Source organism: Ornithodoros turicata, chromosome 4 (genome assembly GCF_037126465.1).
Source record: "Ornithodoros turicata isolate Travis chromosome 4, ASM3712646v1, whole genome shotgun sequence".
In the NCBI taxonomy this organism is placed as follows: Eukaryota; Metazoa; Arthropoda; class Arachnida; order Ixodida; family Argasidae; genus Ornithodoros; species Ornithodoros turicata.
In genome coordinates this window covers 300640-318605 of record NC_088204.1, presented here as the reverse complement: position 1 = coordinate 318605, position 17966 = coordinate 300640, and the positions used below count along the sequence as shown (strand labels likewise).

The window sequence follows — 17966 nt, the reverse complement described above, 5'->3', positions numbered from 1 at the left end:
AATTTCAAAGCCTTTTCCTTGAATGTGAGTACTCACACGTGGTGGTTGAATTTATGAGTATTGCAACTCATACCACACTAGATGGACCTGACAATACATGGGGCTTCGATGTGTGGGTCACTCAGTGAAAATATATTTCCTAGATGAAAATTGGACATTCAACTTGCTTTGGAAGATGCGCGCCACGCTATGGAGAGCAGACAAACCTTCGTTGTTGGCGCCAACATTTGAATCCGGAACACTGGAGTGAATAAATTCCTTGTCAAGAAGGAAACTTGCTCTCGTCCTAACCTTTATTAGGAACAACACAGTACATCATCTTCAAAGACGACATTGAACAGACTGCCCAGCCAGTGATGGTTCATTTCATTCCTTTGAATGTAAACTAGGGAAATTGTCAGACCAAAATACCAAATGATTTCTGGAGAGTTCCCCTAGAAAACTAAAATCGAAAGAAACCCGATTGGCAAGCAAAAGAGAAGGAGCATTCCCTCTCCCAAAGGTTGGAACCCTCGCTACTGGTAGTCAGCAACTATATGAAATGCAGATGAATATCTGTTATGGAGTCCTTCGCACCTGTAGGTGGGAAAACAAAGCCTTTGTGCCCCCAAGCTCAGGGACATTCCCTAATTTACGGGTCATGTCGAGTTGGGACAACGGTTTCAATTATTTCCACAAAATCGCTCGAGAAATGAGCGTAGGAGGGCAAAATAGTGGCAAAAGAAACTGTTGCGCCTGTCCGTACTTGGCCGTCCCATATTACCTGAAGATTTGAGATGAGATAAACCACGGAGTGACAGTGATTTATTTTGACCCATTTGCGAAAAATCTCTGCAGCGAAATCTAATAAATGAATTTTTACTCGAGGCGCCAAGAAAAGGAAGCGCATGCGCGGCCACGCGCCCTCTGTCCGCTAAAAATGCTCTTTCCTCCAGTTATTTCATGACTTCTCTATGAGGTTTCGCTTCGTGCGCGCACACCTTCGGAACACAGTTTGGTGGATAACAGAAAACGGTGAGGCTGTGTCTCGTAACCACACCCTTCCAAGAACATTACCCGTGTGCATGTAGTACAACTAACTGTGCCGTATGAAACACGTTTTCTCAGCAACGCACTCTCAAAATGTCTTGCACTACGTTCAACATCACTCAAGAGGAGCTCTCTTTTCCATAAACCGATTTCAAATTTTTATTTAGTAACAGTGATAACTCGACGAATTATGCAATTTATTGCCACAATAGGTCATTTTCGGCTTTCGGAGCTCTGACATGACGAAGGCTCATCTTTTATGGCTCGAGCTATTTTAAATAAAGTCGTCTAGACAACGTTCTTTGAAACGTTCCTCATGGATATCGTTGCCCTCCGAATTTCTTACTGCGAGGACATACATTTCAGTGTCCGACGAAGCCTTTGAACGCCCTCAGCTGATGAACCACGTGTTGGTAATAAAATACCAATTTGAAAATGATAAAAATACATTCCGTCAGGAGTCCAAAGAAATGGACGACTTAAACGTGTCACAAAAACACTCGTTCAACCCAGTGGTGGAAAGTGGCTCCACTCGGACCATGTCCATGATCGATGCGGGAAGAAGGGTGGGTGAAGGTAAAGTAGCACGTTCCCTGCATACCACATCAACTTCCGCGGGATGTATTCGATGAAAACCAAGAAAAAATCGTAGTAACAAAAAAAGTTATCCATGCAAATGTTCCATCCCGATTTTCCTATGCAGAAGTCAATATGGCGGAGTGGTTGGCACTCCCAGCGCGGTTCAACTGTGCTACACTGCCATCACCCATTGGAAATACACGGAGCGAGAAATGCAGGGAAAATACTTTATCTGCACCCACCCTGTATGTCGTCTGTGAGAGTAACAAAATAACGTGAAATAAGCCGAAACAGGTAGCGACGGATGGGATTGGAATTCCAAAGTAGTAAACGAACAGCTCGATTTCCTACATATTCGATCAAGTGTATCGGAAGATGCATAGTCCAACTCATAGGTGGGCATTTTCCTGTGGCCTCACCCACCTCACGAAGCACACACTTTATCGACCTCACACACCCCCACCAAATTTTCCTTACCAGTAACTTAACCTTAGTCGCCCTCACATTCCATTTCACATTTTGCTCTCACAAATGTCACCTTAGGGCATCGGGATCCCGAAAGGCCTCACCTCATTCGTACATTCACAACCCTAATTGCATCACGTATCTTCACCTCATGAGGGCCCTCATGCACTTACTTTCGCCTCCCACATGGCCTGACCTCATGAAGGGCCCCACGTACCTTCACCTCGTGAATACCACGTGTCTTCAGGGGCAGAGCCTATGTTGGAAGGGAAGAGAGGGAAATCTCTGCGGCGACATGAGGAACCCTGAACGAGTAGAGGCTGGCGCCGAGCATCGCGAGCCGTCACTGGTGACACTCGGCGGCAATGCTCTACACCAGCTTCGGTGGCGTGCGCTTGGAGACTGGGAGGTCCGCGGTTCGAATCCGCGGGCCGGCTGTGCCGTCTGGGGTTTTTCCTGGGTTTCCCTCAGATGTGTAATAGGCGTATGCCGGCACAGTTCCCCTGAAGTCGGCCCATGGACGCAGCTATCCTCCCCCCGAGCGGATTCCGCTCGGTCTTCCACTTTACCCTTTCCTCTCCACCACCTTTCCCTTCCCAGTGACGCCACTGCTCGTGTGCCCTAGTGACGCCACTGCTCGAAAGAATTTTCACCATGTTCACATGAGACGTCGGCGTTCAACTACTGTGTCAGTAGTTGGTACTAATGATACTGCGCATTAAACTGTTTCTGGGGTTTCCTGTTGTGCTTCGATAAATTTTGTAACAGTTGTTGTTGTCACAGTGAGGTTTAACGTTAGTGTTTGGCATCAGTAAAGAAGATCCCGAAATACTACAGTGCAGATGTACTGTTATGGAAGTGATCGGGTGGTGTCAGGGAAAGTACTTCAAGAAATCCTGTACTCGATTCTCAGAACTCTATGACGCTGCTGCCAGAATAAGAGGATACGCTCACAGCTCAAGTGTTTGTGCACAACTATGGTACTAATCACATCGTGCCTTCTTGTTTTGTTAGTTCCTTCCTTAATACTTACTTCATTATTGCTGTCGCACGGACTTTGGAGAACCCGGTAAAGGCTGGTTTATATTGAGCTTTATACTGTTAAGAACAACAGACGTCAAACTAAAAAGAAAGCCTCGTTGATTCCCAGCAGCGGTAGCATTTGTTTAAAAAGAAAATAAAAAAATACTGCACAATGCACCTTTGGCACGAGATAGGATGGGTGTGTCCACTTGCAATCATTCGAAATTAGCGGTGAAAAGGAATTGCACGGACTTTTAAAAACGCAGTACACGACGCTACTATTCCAGTAAACAGGCAGAAAACCGAATCCACGAGAGGTACCGTCGTGCCCAAAGCACAACGTCAACGAAATCGTTGTACATTATGCAACAACTTAACGTGACCGCGTAAGAGAGTCTTGACTTATCTGTAATGTCCATCATGAAAAGTCGGATGTCACCTGTGAGGTTCTTCATGGAGGACTTGATATATGGAGGAAAGAAACCACATTGCGATCCCCGAAAATCTTGGAATTTCCATTGGCCCTTCGCGTAGAGTGACGTTATTTCCGCCACACCTTCTCCAAGAGAGGAGATATGGTGAGTCCCCCCCTTGAGGCTCTTCACGAATGGACCCATGGTCTCATTCGTGAGGTTCCTCACGAAAGGCCTCACGGCTTCAACCGCGAGGTTCTTCACAAAGGGCCTCACGGCCTCATCTTTGAGGCTCCTCACGGAATACGTTGTACCCTCACGTATAGTGATGGCCTCACGACGACTGGCCTCATGAGGGACAATGCCTCACAACTGTCCTCATGAGGAACATTCAGCGTGGTCTTGCCTCACTCACCTTCATGAGTGAGGCCTCCCAGCTATGGTCCAACATGGTTAGTACTAGCGATTTGTGAGTAACCTGGTTAGATGAAAAGATTTTGCGTATATAGCCGTTGGAGATGAGAGTAAAGGTTGTAAGGTGCCGACAGGAGAGGAAGAGGAATGGGGCCTCATTCTAGGGTTTTAAGAAGAGATACTGCACAGACATAAACAAACATCTCACGCCCTTTTGTCCTGGCCAATCTCCCTTAGTGGCTCACGGCCATTATCTCATTGGTAGAAGAAGAAGTCTTACATTGGCGCAGCCGACAACCGAATGTGGGTTGAATTCCTCCTAGAAGCCACGCCCGAAGGTGCGACACTGTGACGTCGGAGAGAACAGCTTCAACCTGGATTCTCACCCCGACCACCAGTATGTGGCTTCAAAGGCGACATTTCTTCACCTGCTAGCTCAGGCAAGTCAATATGAAGCTCGATGACTTTGATCGGCTAGTCCGCGGTTTCCTCGGAACTCACAGACGCGACAAACGGCTTCGCAAGCTAGTGGAGACACGGCAACGTTGTTATCCATGTTTCAGCACCAACAGAATCAGTTGGCTGAACAACATCGAGTCCTTGTTGACCTCATTCGCACCATGTCTGTCCGGGACCTTATTCAAGCCGGAGGAATTTGACGGTAGTAGGGGTCATGGATGCCTTTGTACGAACACGCGTGCCACCATAACCACCTTCCTTCTCGGATCTGCCAGGAAGTGGTATGCCTACTTGAGCATTACCAGGCAACTTGGGAGTCATGGAAACAAAGCCTCCTAATTCCCTCATTCGGCGAGGATAAAATGGATCAGTGGAATGACGCCATAGCCTTCAAGTATGTTACTGGTTCATACACTGACTACTATTTCGAAAAATTAGGCTTACTCCAGCCCAGCTCCTCTGTCGTTGCTTTGCTAATACACGGACTACCCATTCATGTTGAGCAAGTCGTAAAGATCCGCGGACCACGAGATCCCGAAGCAGTGTTGCAATGCCTACGCGGCACTGGTGTGTCTCGAAGCACACATCAAGTACCAGCCACAACAGTACGTCCAGATGCTGTAGGAAACGCCAGCAACGCAACCTCAAGCCAACGCATTTTTCCGCCTCATGGACCGCCCAACAAATACACAAACCTCAGCTGTAGCTGAAGACTACACTGACCATGTAGTACAAAAAAACGACACAATATGAAACTGTTTACCTTGTATCTACGAAACTCATTTACATCGATGTACGTGTCAACGACATCCTTGGACGTGCCCTTATAGACAGTGGTTCCTCAATCACTTCCGTCAACACTCGCCTTCTGTCTCCAGAGGACGTGTATGAAGGGAGAACTGGGGGGTGTCAAAGGATTCGGTGGCGCTTCTAAGATCACTGGAGTAAGGTATCCCTGCGGATTTCCAACGAAACTATCGCCACACACGCTCTGGTCATTTCTGAGGTGGACTATGACGTGCTACTCTCACGACCAGATATCTATTGGGACAATACAGTCTCTACTGCAGATGACCGTATTCACGCTTCACTACAGATATCCGCTGCTCCTGCTCCCAGAGACTTTGACGTACACAGCCTCTACCCAGAGTGGATTCCCTTCACCGACCACGGCGCTGGAGGTTCCGTTTACAATCCGCGACACCACACCTATTCGGCGAAAACCTTATAACTTATCACTTGACAAAAAGAACTGGCTGTAGCAAGAACTCCAGGCTATGCTCGACGAATTCGTCCATCAACATCATCATTTGCCTCACCCATAACTATTGTCCCCAAAGCCGATGGCTCGTTTTGGTTGTGCACCGACTATAGGCTCTTAAACCGTCAGACCGACCTTTTTCCGTTTCCCATGCCACATGTGGATGATATTATCAACCAAACAGGTGGGAGCACAACCTTTTCTTGCATCGATCTCTGCAAATCCCTTTAACAGAGGAAACAAAAAAGTACACGGCCTTTGTCACGCCGTTTGACTTATACGAGTACAATCGTCTCCCATTCGGATGGAAAAATTCCTCTGCATGGTTCCAAAAAATGATGACATCTGTACTCCAACCATTTATTGGCAAGTTCGTACATGTCTACATAGACGATATTCTAGTCTATTCGAGATCAACAGAGGAACATTACCATCATCTCCATATGGTACTATACAAGCACTCAGTAATGCCAACCTCCAAATCAACATTAAGAAGAGCGTTTGGTTCAGCTCTAGTGTTGTTTTCCTGGACAGGCGAATTGACGGCATGACCAAAACAACTAAAGAGGAATCTGTGGAGAAGATCAAGCACACGACGATGCGTGTGTTCCTTGGACTGGCTGGCCACTTTCGTGCGTTCGTCCAGGATTACGCCGCAAGAACAACAAGTCTAACGGCTTTACTTCGTAAGGACGTTCGCTTCCACTGGACTACGCAGTGCGAAGCTGCTTATCAAGACATTCTTGCAGCAATCACTTCCAACCCCATCTTGACCATTTGAGCTGCGTATCGATGCATCCCACTTTGGAACGGGCGCTGTATCATACCAGCGTGACGTGATGAAACCCCAACTAATGGAAGGACGTTCAACTTGTTCACAGATCACCAACCCGTGACACACATCCTCACATCTGCCGACCTCAAGGGACGCCTTGCAAGATGATCCTCAGAGCTCCAACAATTTGATATCAAGATCCACTACAAGCCAGGAAAGGTCCTCACAGACGCTGATGCTATGTCTCGCCTTGGGCTCGAGCATCTCACCGCCGCAATTTTTTCCGATTCACTAATATGGGAAGGCACTCCGCCGATAATCCTCAAGGAAGGCAGGTACGAAGTTCCTTCAACCACGATAAACAGAATTCTCTACCTCTACCATGACAGCCCAGAGTCTGATGGCCATGACGGCAGCTCAACAACTTATCGCAAGACATGTCAACGTTTCACATGGCCACATATGAAGCAAGACGTCCGAAACTACGTTCGTTGTTGTGACTTGTGTCAAAGAAACAAACTCAAGTTTCGTCAAAGAGCTGATCGCATGGCGTTGCCTCACCATTCATCAGTACCATTCGAAGTCATACACCTCGACTTTGCTGAATTACGTAAAAAGTCTGAGGGCATCAGGAATTGCCATCGATGAACACACACGGCCAGGGGGGGAAGATACCATGAGCGTAATTGCCATGCTGGATATCTTCACAAACACTAAGACCATCATCTGTGACAATGGACCACAAGCAAGCGTCTAGCCACATGGGCCCAAGAACCACAGCTCCCTACCACAAACGGAATGGCTGAGATCCGCGATATCAAGCAGTTTATACACTTTTCCAGCTGGTTGGAAGCTGCAACGCATCATCGTAATCGTTCCCACAACCAAGCTATAGGGTGCACTCCCTACTTTGCTCGTCTATATTCTCCGTGCTGATCAGGATTTAGGCATCAGTGATTCGAACCGAGAAGTACAGGCTAGCTATGCAGCTACACTTGGACCGCCGTCACAGACCCGGACATCAAACTCGGCGATCTTATCCTAGTACAGAGGCGCCTACCTGGGATGAGAACTACACCACAAAGCCCATACACTGTTACCCAAACGGCATACCATTGGTTATGTCACTCCTTATGGTCACATGCACATAGCCCCAATCTGCAAAATATGCAAATATCATCCCAGGAGGGACGAAACCAGCACCCCGGGGCCTATATAAGGCGCCGACAGGTGAAGAGAAATGGGCCTCATTCTAGGGTTTTAAGAAGAAATAGGAAGGATCAAGTCTTACAAAGGTGTTTATAGTTGTACACGGGTCCCAGTCTGGCATTAGTATGTGCTGCAGTGGGAAATGTGTGGCCTTGCTTTTCTTCTTGGTCCAAGCAAAGGATGAAGGATGTGCGTACGTGAAAGTGTAGAGAAAGCGGTTCGAGAGCATGATGTAAGACACAAGACCTGCTACGACAGATCTGTTACAGAGCGGGATGCTCCGCTAACGAAAGTGGGGCTCCCAATAAACGCAAAGCGGTGCCGAAATACCTCTGGTGACTAAAATGAGGGCAGAAAGTGTTGGCCACAATACGGGGGCACGATGAAGGTAAAAACGCCAGGCATGGAGCTCCGTCAACCAGAATCCCTGGAGCTGCAGAGGTTAGGGAAGGCTTGTCTAATACCTGGCAACAGAAGTACGCCCAGGAAGAGAGCGCTTATCGTCTCCTCTATTTCTGGTGTATGCGCCGTCACTGTCGTCAATAGGTGGCGCCATCCGAGAAATTTCTTTTTGGTAAAGATGCTCGGGACATGCTATGAACTGAGTAGTCTGCGGCTCACATTTGTACATCCAAACTCTTAAATTGTACTTGGCACGCTTCCGGAATCTCTGTTTTACGTATCGGGACCTTCAGCGAAAAATATTCCAAGAAAAAAACCTCACAGTGATTTTTCCGAGTAATTAATCTGTTTTGGTTTACATATTTCTTGCGCGGAGCAGTGCATCAATGCGCTCGTTGGATCAGCTATCTGGCTGTCAATTTCGTGTTCATCCGCCCGTTGCTGATTGAATTGTCGTTGGTGATGCCGGGGAGTGCCATCGCCAAGTACGTGGAGGCCTCAAGAAGATGCGAAGCGTGGTCAGATCGTCTGCTTCAGGTGTGCGAACCTTGATGCACGATGACGGTGGCCTTCCAACACCATGTTCGGCGCATTTCTATCATACAGAAGGCGTGTTTCAAGTTGGAGTCCCTCCACACGAGTCCTAACCCGCGGTGATGGATCTTCTTCTTCTACTGTGAAAGGTCCAGCCGTTTACCACCGTACTTGACCGTCATTCAACATGCAGTGCCAAACGCAAAGCCATGACGAAACAAGCCTGCACTCTAAGAAAAAAAGGTGTAATTTTCTACCTTTTGGGGTAGAAGTGTGTTGTTACAGATTCTCAACCCTTTTGGGGTAGAAAGTGAGGGGTAGAAACACTTCGACCCCTTCATTTCTACCACACTGGTGGAACAGTTCTACCCCTGAGTGTGAAGAGAATTCTACCCTGTTAGTGGCAAAATTCTGCCCCTACATGGTAAACTGTTATTCCTCTGGGGGGTCTATCTTTTCTCTCCATATGGAAGACACCTCTACCCCAAGGATGAGAAATATCTGCCCATCTTGACGCTAAATATTCAACCCTTCCCGGAAGACAGTTCTACCATGAGTAGAACTGTTCTCCCTTACTGGAAGATAATTCTTTACCCGAAATGGTAAGAATCTCTGGTATTATTCGTGCTGTGCCTACCGGTGGCATATCTCTACCCGTAATGACGGTGCATTTAGACCTTGTAGGGAAATATTTACTCCGCCTTGCATGAAGGACGTCTGCCCTTTTGAGAAGAACTTGACATATAGTACTTGTGTGGATGAGATGGAATATATGCGTAGACAACTGTTACTGGTCACAGCATTTTATTACCACGACACAATTGGAATCGTACATTTGCGCTTACCAATGCGAAAGGTACATCCATATTGAAGAAGCCTGAGCACGGCGACACGAAAGAAAACACGGCACAACACAGACGACTCCATTGTTGCATCCATCAGACTGCACAGCACTTGCATAGACTGTCTTGCACATAAATTCCACATGCGTGCACCATAACAAGGGCATCGGGATAACTTCTGAGGGCTTGACATTTCACACTACTGTGTCGCTCTAAATACACACGAATCTTCGCTCGGTGTGTAATATCTGCCCGGAGGAACACGTGGCAGGACGGATGATTCCATCTGAAATGTAAATGGCATTAATAGAGCATTTAAGATAAGCGATAAATAATAACGACGGTACATGTTTCACTCCTCAGAAATATGTTTACATGTGTGATTCCCACAGAAAAAAGCAGGCAAAAAGAAGAAGGCTATCCCCGGCAGTGGACAAAAGCCAAGAAAAAAATAAATAAATAACACAGAGCACATCTAAAAAACCATGACTCGAGCGATGAGTGCCTTCTCCCATCAAACGGTGGCTCACCGTATGTTATGGCTCCGTTTCTTCATTTTCGAAGTGGATCCTGTAATCACATCCGGCCTGCGCTGATAAGGTGCCGTGCTAAAGTTGCCATGGTGACCTGCGTGTATTACACAAACGCATTTGCTCATGTTGCAGTTTCATAGGATGCTGAAAAAGTGTCAGACGACATGCCGATCAACCCGAACACGCAAAACACATATAAGACGCTCGGGATGAAAAATCTTGAATATCAAAATTACTCACCTGATTCTGTCCTAACTCCACCTTGCTTATGTTCATACCATTGCAGCTGAACCGTTAACACCTTCCACCACGGAGATGCGAATACCCGACTCAGCATAGCCATTAGGCCGCACGCATGGCCTTCGGTGCAGCAAAGTCCACGTGCAAACCGACAGTCTGTCACTTCGAGCGTTCGACTCTATACTGACCCCTTTTACACAATCAGCGATTCCGCGCAAGCGCAGACATTCTGTTTTTGGTCGCTCTGGCTTATCTCTTGAACAGTGACCTCGAAGCTGGACAAAACGCCTTTGTGCGCAGGATTAGTAAACCTCAACCATTCTCGTCGCTTGGGTGACTCCATTTACACTTCCATTAGTGACCCTGCTACGAAACAGACAAAAAGAAAAAAGAGTCACTTGAACCCTAATAGTGACAAGATTGCCACAGTGGTTCTACCGTTAGGGGGAGAGAGTTGAGTAAAAGGGTAGAGACAGCACAACTTCAACCTGCAGTCGGTAGAGAGAAAATAGGTCGGGGAGAACTGTTGCGCTTCTACCCGTTTTCAACCTTTTTTTCTTAGAGTGTGAGCATGAAACGCGAAAAACATCAACGTTCAACTCTGTTTTGTATGTTCGTGTTGCACATGCTCAGGTTTGTTACGTCCTACGTTTCGTCCACCAGATGACGAACGCAAAGCCTCCACGATATACAGGGTGAAAAACTATAAGGGCTATAGACATGCTGTTTCCACTTCTATCATCTCTGGACATTCTTGGCCATATGTTGCTCAAATGTCAAATCACTAATTAACTTTTTAATTATAAAAGCTACGAGGTTCTCCCAATGAGAACATCGGTTCATTTCGGTGACCTGATATCGTAGCCGTTTTCAGAACAAAAATCCGTTCGGTAGATCGTCCGCAAAAAAATCGTAAAGGAACACAATTTTTTTTCTTTTTGTTCATTGCGCATCTCCGGAGACCCGTCTTTCCTTCACCCCCAATGTGAGAGGGGGGAAAGAGCACACTGTCGCCTCTCGCGTCCGGGCCCAAGATAAGGGCAGTTCCGATAGCATCGCCTGATACATGTGTTTTTGTTTTGTTTCCGCAAGTTAAAGCCCATCTTCGACGCATGAGGCGGCACTGTGGTGGCATCTTCGACGCCATGAGGCTCCTTCACCATCTCACATTGGGGGTGAAGGAAAGACGCGTCTCGGAAGGTGCGCAATGAAGAAAATAAAGAAAAAAAATTGTGTTCCTTCGCGAATTTTTTGCGGACGATCTACCGAACGGATTTTGTTCTGAAAACGGCTACGATATCAGGTCACCGAAAGGAACAGATGTTCTCATTGGGACAACTTCGTAGCTTTTATAATTAAAAAGTTAATTAACGATTTTTAGGTAATTAGTGATTTGACGGTTGGGCAACATATGGCCAAAAACGTCCGCCGGCCCAGAGATGATACAAGTGAAAACAGCATGTTTATAGTCCTTATAGTTTTTTAATGAAAAATCTGAATCGCCTAAAAAAAGACACCCTGTATATCTGTGGCGCAAGAATATTCTTCGTTTTGTGCTGCAGAACCAAGACGCTTGATTTTACCGTGTCATCCATAATAAAATATAAAGCTATTAAAAAACAGGCATTCGGTACGTTGCTTTCATACCAGGAACAATGAAAATTGTTTTCATATGTTGAGGATTTTTACTGCATATTTCCAAGATTTTCGGTGCATAGTTGCACGCCTATTTCGAGAGTTCTTAGCGCATACTTATCTGCCCCCTACTGATGATTTTTATTTTTCTAGTTTGTTTCGAAATCCATCGCTCTGTCGTCATATTTGTCGGTTTCACTTCATTTTCGATGACTAACGGAAATTTGAAAACACCGTTGTTCGCATTTGAGTAATGCATCCCTTTCCAGGTCGTCCAGTGAAAAGTTAATTTATCGAGGGATCAGTATATTACTCATATATTTTCTCCGCGATTATGACGATACAGCATCTTCTTTGTGCAAATAAACTTGTTTCACACAACAGGAAAGCGTGCGTGATGAGCGTAGAAATTGGCTCTAGAAATAGCTGAAACCCCGATCGATGAGAAGACCCGCCAAAAAGCACCGCTGCCTGCTATGGTGAATTTTTGCAAACTGCGTCGACAACCGCGTTGTCTCGGCTTTGAAAGCTATGCTTGGCATACAATCGTTGACAAGCATTTTTGCCGCCATACAGCCAATATTGGCCAGAAAACTGTCGCCAGTGTTCCAACGACTGAACATTTTATCAGGACTTGTTTAGATTTAAGCGAGGCAACCACAGTATACTTGCAACACAACTGTTTTCTTTTCTTATGGTATCAGCACTAGACTTTCCCGATAAGAGCCACTCGCTTTTTATATATACTATACGCAGATGACGCCATTATCCTCATACCCGAGTCCAAGGAACCTGATTTAGCGAACAAAGGGAATATTGTACTTGATGAGATATAATATATATAAGACTTGGACGCGTGAAAACTATCTACGAGTGAATGTAAGGAAAACGAAAGCAGTAGTTTTTACACCAACAGTTATCTTCGTTTTGGGGAGCTGTAGGTGGCGTACGTAGATAGCGTACGTAGATAATTTTATCACAATTGGTTAATTCTAATCAGCACAAAATTCATGTTATCCAAAAGAGAGTTTTATGTATGATAACATCATAGGCAGACAACATGCCGAATTTCTTCTCAACATGAGATTTTGAAGACAAACAACAACTATAATTACGGTGGCTCCAAGACAAGTTCTTTATACAAATATCGTATATTACACTCGAACATGGTCGGGACACAAAATTCGCATCTTCTCTCTAAAAGAACTGGAATATTCCTTTCTGCCATACGGGTTACGGTACTCAGTCCGTTGTGTACTTGGCGTCCAAGGATGTCACTATCTTTTGTCATAAAGACGCGTTTTGGGGTGTGTATGGTGGCCTCTGTATTTCACGAACGCATTTTGCGTATTGGTCATTCAAAATGTAGGGCCTCGTCAAGTTTTTCCACCTGAAAGTAAATTGAAATTGAGCAGGGTATAAATATTTTCGCTTTCCCCAGTGAAAATGGATTCATCAATAAACTTGAAGTGAATTTGGAAGCAATGCACAATGTGTGGTAGAAAAGTAACTTCCCACAACAAAATAACTGGATTTGGAAGGCAAGTACAGCGCACGGTAATTACAAGTTGTCGATACGGTTATTAAAGTGCTGGCCCTTTTATACTATAAACGAATTCGCAACCTTGGAATGTGATGAAACAGGTCAAAGGAACGCTTTCTTTAATACGAACAAGTCGTGCTTTCTGTGGATTTACATTATCTGTTATATTGTGTGGGCTTCCTTCTTGGACGGAAAATGTCACGCTCTTTCTATACGGTCACGTCAAGTCGAGGTGAGCCTTTATTCCGGAGTGAAGTACAACGACTGACAAGAATAAAACAAGTGGCGAGGGTAACACGGTGATGCTACAGCCTGCTACTATCTTAAGATTACAAGCTTCTTACAGTTACGAAAACCCGAATCGTAAAAAATGGCAGAAAATTTTCTAGAAGGTTTTTCTCACTTTGGTCCAATACAGCGACTGACAAGAGCTGGGAATAGGGTTGCCACCAGGCCAGTATTATACCGGCACGGCCGGCTCGCTCTGCCGGTATTTGTGACTCAACACCTTTCATAGGGGTTTTCCTTTCAAAATTCCACTCCAGCTTGAATAAATCTGGAGCACAGACCCACTCCGGAGTCAGTTATTCATTATCATCATCATTGCGAGTACCGTTCTTTCGTTCTCTCTCTCTCTCTGTATATTTTCCACCCACTTTTCCTTTCCCGCAAACATTTCCTCCTTTCCACCTCCTCTCCCTCCGCCGGTATTTTTTACTACAAAAGGTGGCAACCCTAGCTGGGAATAGGGTTGCCACCTTTCGGAGTGAAAAATACCGGCTGGGGGAGAGGAGGTGGAATAGAGGGAAAGGGAAATGGGTGAGGAACGTTCTAGCTTGCTCGACACAGCCACCAACAGCCTTGCACAACCACTGCTCCTGTCTCCACTGAACACAAGACTTAATGAATAACAATGATAATAATAATGATGAATAACTAAGAAAACGACTGATGACTGCGGAGTTGGGTCTGTGCTCCAGATTTATTCAAGCTGCAGTGAAATGTTGAAGGGAAAACCCCGTAAAAGCCCTTATGAAAGGTCTTGAGCCACAAATACCGGCAAAAGGCTGCCGGTATCACCTTCCTACCTGCAACCGGCAGAGCGCGCAAATAACGGGCCGTGCCGGTATAATACCGGCCTGGTGGCAACCCTAGCTGGGAATCATCACAAGTCCGGCGCCATTTTCGAACCGTTTTCTACGACACTGATGCCTCAAGTGCTCGAGGACTTGGCTGGATAAAATTTTGATGCAGGGTCTTTTCCGCAAGCTCAATGTGCCGTGCTCAGAAATGGCGTCAGTTACATGACCTTGAAAGTTACTGAAACTGAGATATCAGAATTTTATTAATCTAAAAAGCGATAAAATCTAAAAAAAAAGCGATTTATTAATCTCTCAGTATGTGTTTCCTCTGCAGTTTGCTGCTAGGGTGTCGTCGCTCCAATAGAGAACGCTCCGACACCCCCGTAAACTTTTGTTCCACGCAATTCCTCTTGAAATGACGAAAACTTGCTGCTAGTAGACCGCAAAAAAAGTTTTTTTTTTATTATTCCTTATCGGACTTATTTATTGAATTCGATCTATGTTACAAAGGAAATCCAAAGAGGCATTGTTAACTCCCAAGCATCGCCTCATCTTGAAGGCATTTTCTCACACATTTCGCCTGTCCTTGGGATATACAGGGTCTTTTTAGTTTTATGCGTTACAGATTTTTTAATAAAAAATGTACGAGATCGGCAGAGATGCCATTTTGGTAGTGGCGTTACACGCCAAGGCAGACGTCCTCTCGAAGACAGGATGTACCTACTAAATGACTTAGGGTAAGAGCGGGCCTCCAGAGTGAGAGACAATCTTCGATGAAAGTAGTTCCAGCTTCTAAAAACCCTGAAGCGAGCGTTGAAATATCCATTGCCGAATATTGCTATGCAAATGAGGCGAAAACTCACAAACCAGATGTGATGGTTCAGTCCACGTCAGAGGACCACATGCTGTGGAGATGGTTGGAAGATCTGCTGGCGAGATCAACCGAAACTGAACCCGAACCGAAAACCCGTATTTTTCGCTGAACCGGAACTCAACCGTGCCGAAATAATTTTTTTCTCGCGTTCAACAGAACCGGAACTGAACAAAAAAAAAATAAAATAAAAATTCGCGAAACGGTTCAGATGTAACGGAAAAGATGTACGCGAAACGGTTCAGATGGGGGGATATGTTAATTAAGAAAAAGGACCCGCTTTAAACCTGTATAGCAACGACAATGATGTGCCTCCATGCGCTCAGGGATAAAATGAGTTCCATCCAGACATTGACGACGGCGATCGGTTCGTTCTTCATTCAGTCTCGTTACATTGATGACCCGAACACCGACCAGCTCCGCTTCTTCGAGTATTGCCCGCCATCCGTCTACCGTCCTTCTTCGCTCAACAGCCTCAGCTATGGTTTGTGCAAGTCAGCATAGCGGGAATAACAACGGAATTGCGCAAGTTCCATCATGTAATTTCCGTTCTGCCCCAGGAGGTCACTCTAGAAGTTTCCGACTCGCTCCTTCGGCCATCTGCGACACAGCCTTACTCTGCTCTCAAAGACGCCGTCCAACTATATGGCATCGGAGCGCAAAAGACTTGAGCTCCTATTGGCCTCCAAAGAACTCGGCGCCGTCTCGGATGCTCCGCCACATGGAGAACCTTCTCGGCTCGCCATCTTCGACCGTGGTCTGCTCAAAGAATTGCAAAGCCAAGTACAGATGGTGCTGGCAACTGCCTCAGACCTTAACCTTCAGGCTCTCACCGGCCTTGCAGACAAGGTTATCAGGTGGCTGGGACCACCGCTTCCGTGACGTCTCTTCCACCACACACCTCAGCCGTATCAACAACACCACTGCCACTCTGCACTCGCGGCAGAAATACGCAATCTGTCCGAAGTCGTCGTGGCTGCACTCTCTCATCACCGAGCACCAGCTCCGCGAAACCGTTACTGCGGTCAAGACAGGAGATCACGCAGCAGCTCAACTCATCTCCGCGTTTGCGACAGCAAAACAGCGATCCACCCTCCTTACCACCTTGCTGGCCAAGTTTGGGGCCTCGGCGACCCATGTCGGTGGCCGGGAAACGCCCGAGAGGATCACTAACGGCGACGAGCGATCCCCAATCTCCTTCCCCGGGGCCCAGGTCAGCGTATTGCCCGCAAGCGACCCGCACGCACGGTACCACCTATCCGCCATAAAAGGGTCTCCTATCCAAGTTTTGTACGAACGATCGCTCACCCTTGACCTGGGTTTACGCCGTGACTTTCCATGGGTGTTCGTCGTCGCTTCAGTCTCGCACCACATTCTCGGCGTAGACTTTCTCAACCATTACCGTCTCATCGTTGTTCACGTCTCTGTGCTGCCTCATCGACTCCACGACCAAGCTCTCCGTGCATGGTCTTATCCTCCGACACTGTCCTGTGATCCGGTCCGCACATGTCAAGATACAGCGCTTTCCCTCGGTCGGTGGTACGATGTCGATGTGGACCTTATCAATACGGGAGTCAGGAGGGAGAAAAGGTGTGACAGTGTGGCGATGGACCTTCAGTGCTGGCAAGTTAGGCAGGATTGTGTTCAACTTGGAGCGTCAGTATTCTCGCCCGGCCAAACGTAGAGTGCTGCGATGAGTCGCAACGTGCACCCGGGTGTGCGAGATTGCGTAGCTGGTCGAACAGAGGTCATGAGGAACGAAAGGGCGGGGGGTGGACATGTGGAAACGTGGGGGCGCAACATGGTCGAATTTCAGGGATGGTGACGAACGACGTAAGGTGACAAAGTTCGGTGTCCGCTTGTTGGAGCCGCGCCAGGAGAGGACTCTATGCGGCTGAGAACGTCGGCCGGGATGTTATCCGAACCTTTGATGTGGCGAATATCTGTGGTGAATTCGGAAATCGGATCGTGACGAATTTCGCGGGGCGAGTATACTTTGATCTTTCGAACGCAAACACAAGCGGCTTGTGGTTTGTCACAAAGCGGCGGCCTTCAAGGGTGTGACGGAAGTACTTCACAGCCAAGTACGCCGGTAGTACTTTGCTTGGGCACTATTGATCTTCTTTGAGAAGAAACCGAGAGGGCGCCAATGGCCGGCGATTTTCTGCTGCAGAACAGCGCCGATAGCGTGACCAGAGGCGTCCACCATCGAAGACGTCATGAACGGGGTGAGCGAGGAGCCCAGCGTTGGCAATGCTTCACTTGGATCTCAAAGGCGGTCTGTCCGCTCCGGAGTCCATGTAAACGGTCCCACCGCCTGACTGAGCATCCCTTCCAATGGGCCAAGTATATGGTGGCGCAGTGTGGTACGAAGCGTCTGTAATAGTTGATCACGCCTAGAAATCGTCGAAGCTGGCGCAAAGACTGGGGTTGTGGGAAGTCCATGATAGCCTTAACTTTGGTGGGAATGATGCCGTCGGCGTCAAGGTGATGTCTAAGGAATTCGGGTGCAGAACTTCCGAATTCGCATTTCTCCGTGTTGACGACAATGCCGTGCTCGTTCAAGCGCTCAAACAGGAGGCGAAGGGGGTCAAGGTGCTGCTCTTCGGATGATAATTGGCTACGAGAATGTCGTCAACGTAGGTGAACACGAAAGG

At 46.9% G+C, this 17966-nt stretch overlaps 1 protein-coding gene and 1 long non-coding RNA gene across 8 annotated transcripts in view; one reads left to right on the top strand and one right to left on the bottom strand.

The window, feature by feature from the left end:
* The window catches only part of LOC135390555 (cAMP-dependent protein kinase catalytic subunit 1), an 85238-nt gene that overhangs the window by 27945 nt on the left and 39327 nt on the right, over window positions 1-17966 (top strand). Inside the window, exon 1 of one of the 7 annotated variants that reach the window (XM_064620271.1) lies at window positions 984-1014. The exons of the other annotated variants lie outside the window; for them this stretch is intronic. The gene's annotated coding sequence lies outside the window, so the exon portion shown is untranslated. Of the gene's footprint in view, window positions 1-983; window positions 1015-17966 lie in introns of those variants that run through there. 7 annotated transcript variants of the gene reach the window in all.
* Window positions 9498-10324, bottom strand: LOC135392601 (uncharacterized). The gene is made up of 3 exons (XR_010422180.1): window positions 10179-10324; window positions 9936-10032; window positions 9498-9691 (listed from the first exon to the last, which is right to left on the bottom strand). It is a non-coding gene; the product is annotated as an uncharacterized LOC135392601 (long non-coding RNA).